Consider the following 4315-nt stretch of genomic DNA (forward strand, 5'->3'; position numbering starts at 1 on the left):
ATACAGCACCCATTCCTATTAAAAACACTAGAGAGCATAGGAATAAATGGAATCTTCCTTAAAATGATAAGTAGTATCTACCTAAAACCTTCAGCAAGTATGATACAAAATGCGAATAAGCTAAAAGCAATTCCAATAAAATCAGGGGTGAAACAAAGATGTCCATTATCATCACTGTTGTTCCATATCGTACTGGAAATGTTAGCTTTAATAAGAGAAGAAAAAGAAATTGAAGGAATTAGAATAGGCAAAGAAGAAACAAAGCTATCACTCTTTACGGATGCTATAATGATATACTTAGAGAATCAAGTAAAAAAGTACTTGAAATAATAAACAAATTTAGCAAAGCTGCAGGATTTAAAATAAACCCACATAAATCATTGGCGTTTCTATATATTACCAACAAAGCCCAAAAGCAAGAAAAATTCCATTTAAAGTTACTATAGACGTTATAAAATATTTAGGATTTGACCTGCTGAAACAAACCTAAGAACTATATGAACACAATTACAAAACACTTTCCACACAGTCAGATTTAAATAATTGGAAAAACATCAGTTGCTCACGGGTAGGCTGAGCTAATATAATAGAAATGACAATTCTACCTAAACTAATTTACTTATTCAGTGCCATACCAATCAAACTACCAAAAATTATTTCATAGAGCTAAAAAACATAATAACAAGATTCATTTGGAAGAATAAAAGTTCCAAAATATCAATGGAACTAATGAAAATAAATGCTGGGGAAGGTGGCCTGCCGATTCCAGATTTTAACTTGTATTATGAAGCAGCAATGATCAAAACTACTTGGTACTGGCTAAGAAATAGAGTGATGGATCAGTGGAATAGGTTAGGTATGCAAAACACAGTAGTCAATGACTATAATAATCTATTTGATAAACCTAAAGACCTCAGCTTCTGGGATAAGAATTCATTATTTGACAAAAACTGCTGTGAAACTGGAAAAGAGTATGGCAGAAAATAGGCATAAACCAAAATCTTACACCATATACCAAAATAAAGTCAAAATGGGTTCCTGATTTAGATATAAAGGCTGATACTGTAAGCAAACTGGGAGATCAAGGAATAGTTTACCTGTTAGATCTATGGAGAAGGGAAGACTTCATGACCAAACAGGAGATAGAGAACATTATGAAATGTAAAATGGATAATTTTGATTACATAAAATTGGAAAGTTTTTGCACAAACAAAGCCAATGCAACCAAGATTAGGAGGGAAGCAGAAACTGGGAAAGAATTTTTACAACCAGTGTCTCTGATAAGGGCCTCATTTCTTAAGTCAAATTTATAAGAAGTCATTCCCCAATTGATAAATGGTCAAAGGATATGAACAGGCAGTTTTCAGATGAAGAAATTAAAGCTATCTACAGTAATATGAAAAAATACTCTAAATCACTATTGATTAGAGAAATGCAAATCAAAACAACTCTGAGGTACCATATCACACCTATCAGATTGACCAACATGAAAACGATAACAGGAAAATGATAAATGTTGGAGAAGATGTGGGAAAATTGGAACACTAATAATGCATTGTTGGTGCAGTTGTGAAGTGATCCAATCATTTTGGAGAGCAATTTGGAACTATGCCCAAAGGGCTATAAAAATGTGCATAGCCTTTGACCCAGCAACAGCACTTCTAGGGTTGTATCCCAAAGAGATCATAACAATGGGGAAAGGACCCACATGTACAAAAATATTTATAGCAGCTGTTTTCGTGGTGGCAAAGAATTGGAAATTGAGAGGATGCCCATCAATTGGGGAATGGCTGAAAAAGTTGTGGTATATGAATGTAATGGAAAACTATTGTGCTATAACAAATGATGAGCAGGTGGACTTAAAAAAAAAAAAACAACCTGGAAAGACTTGTATGGACTGATGCTGAGTGAAGTGAGCAGAACCAGGAGAATGTAATACACAGTAGCAACCACATTGTGTGATGACTAACTTTGATAGACTTAGCTCTTCTCAGGAATGTAAAGATCTAAGACATCTCCAAAAATCTCATGATAGAAAATGCTATCCATATCCAGAGAAAGAACTACGGAGTTTGAATGCAGATCGAAGCATACTATTTGATCTTTTTTTTTCTTCTTTTTTACTTTGTTTCCTCCTTCTTGTGGTTCCTCCCATTGGTTCAAATTCTTCCTTGCAAAATGACTAATGTGAAAATATTTTTAATAGGAATTTATATGTATAGCCTATATCAGATTGCATACCATCTTGGGGAGAGAAGTGGGGAGGGAAGGGGAAAAATTTTAAAACTCAAAAACGTATGGAAGTGATTGTTGAAAACTAAAAATAAATTAATAAAAAAGAAATAAAAATTTAAAAAAAATGGAAGTGACCTTGGATTGTGGAAGCCTATGCCAGTGGAACACAAGCCCTAGCAGAGCCAATAAACATAGGCAAGTAGTAAAATCTAGGCCAGTAGTGGACTACATGCTTGTTGTCTGAAGGCCATTGCCAGAGGGATGACCACCAGGTAATTAACTTCTTTGTGGTCGTAGAACCTTGAGAGACACATTAGGAAATTGTGATGAGTTTCAAAGTCTTAGCCAGCAAGGGTTAGGGTTACAAAGATCATATAGTCTTGGTTTATTTGAGTATTAATAATCCTTCTAATCATTACTTCTCATATGTAAAGTTCCTAATGTCCCTATATTGTCTTTTTTCATAATTGTTATTTTTTTTTGTTTTTACAAGATGGGTGAACTTGAGCAAGTTATTCAACTTTTGTGAACATCAGTTTTCTCATCTGCAAAATGAAAGGGATGGACTCAATGTCCTGCAAGATCCCTTATAATTCTAAATTAGGATCTTTTTAATACTTTCTAGCTTGGCATGACTTATTGGAGCTTTCATCCTATTGGTGACTAGAAAGAAATAGTCATTTTCATATGTGATAAGACATTGGAGCAGGACTTTAGTGGAGGACTGAAGTCTATAAGTAATGCAACTCTTTGCTATGCTTGTTTCTTACAGACTTTTCCTGCATTGGCATAATTATTTCCTCTTGGCAATATTTTTGTTCCATAAAAGAAATGAGTATGACAATTTAGATACTAAAATGGAAACTGGACCAAAACAAAGTTTAGCTTCATTTGCAATTTCTGAAGAATTGACATTCAAATGTCAGTAGTATCCTTTCTTTCATTTTTTCTTAACATTATAAGATTTATTTATGTATTCTAGGTAGGGAAAAAGGTTTTTTTTTTCCTATCACATAGAGCAATGTTAGATTGCCAATTGCCTGTAATGTCATTATCTCATTCTAGTTTTTGGTCACAATTTAATGGTTATATATATAATGAATGACATCCTTCAGAGAAACAAACTAGGCTGCCCATTTGGCCACCCACACTGAAACTCCTTCATAGAAGGCTTAAGAGAGGCTCACCCTGTAGTACTATACATAATGGCTAGTATTCTTTTCCCCTTAAGAATTTTTTTTGACCATGGCCAATAAAACACCTGGAGAATTTAATCAACTCTACTGAATAAATATGCTATTGTGTAAGGGGGAAGAAGAAGGAAAAAGAGATTAAATTGGCACTATTAAGTGTGCTATTGGGAAATTTTCAGTTCAGGACAAACATGAGAAAATGTCAAGATGATTTTTGAGGCAATAAAAACAAAACTCCAAATATGAGATACTCAGCAATTTCTGAAAGAAAAATAGCACTAGATGCCTCTCCTGTGAGCAGTTAAGTCTAACTTGACATGAGGTTATACATACTTCTTACTTCATAGAATCACAAAATTTTGAAGTCAGAAAGGGATTTCAGCTTCAATCTAATCCAACCTATATACCCAAAAGCTAGACTTTTGGCATGTGGTAAGGAAACTAAAAAGGCTTGGGCTCTATTATTGGATACAGTTTCATGTGCTGTCTGTCCCCAGTTCTAGCCCCTGAGTTCAAAGAGATCAATTCTAATCCATCTTTCATGTGGCATCCATTCAAATACTTAAACGCAACTGTCATGTCCTCCTTGAGTTTTCTCTTTCCAGGCTAAAAATCTCCAATTTCTTCTAGCAGTCTTCATATGACATGAACAGAAGGTCCTTCATCATCTGGTTTGCTTCCTTTAGATGCTCTGTATTTTATTATTGTCCTTTTTAAACTCTATTCCCAGAATGCAACACAGTTGTGTTCCAGATGTGATCTGATAAGTGCAGAGTATGAAGGGAGTATTACCACTCTATTAGAAATTATACCTCTCTTTTAATGCAGCCCAAGCCTTTTTTAGTTTCCATATCACACTGTTGACTCATACTGAGCTTGTGGTCCGC

The sequence above is a fragment of the Vombatus ursinus genome, unplaced genomic scaffold (genome assembly GCF_900497805.2).
Source record: "Vombatus ursinus unplaced genomic scaffold, bare-nosed wombat genome assembly UNPS02014784.1, whole genome shotgun sequence".
Lineage (NCBI taxonomy): Eukaryota > Metazoa > Chordata > Mammalia > Diprotodontia > Vombatidae > Vombatus > Vombatus ursinus.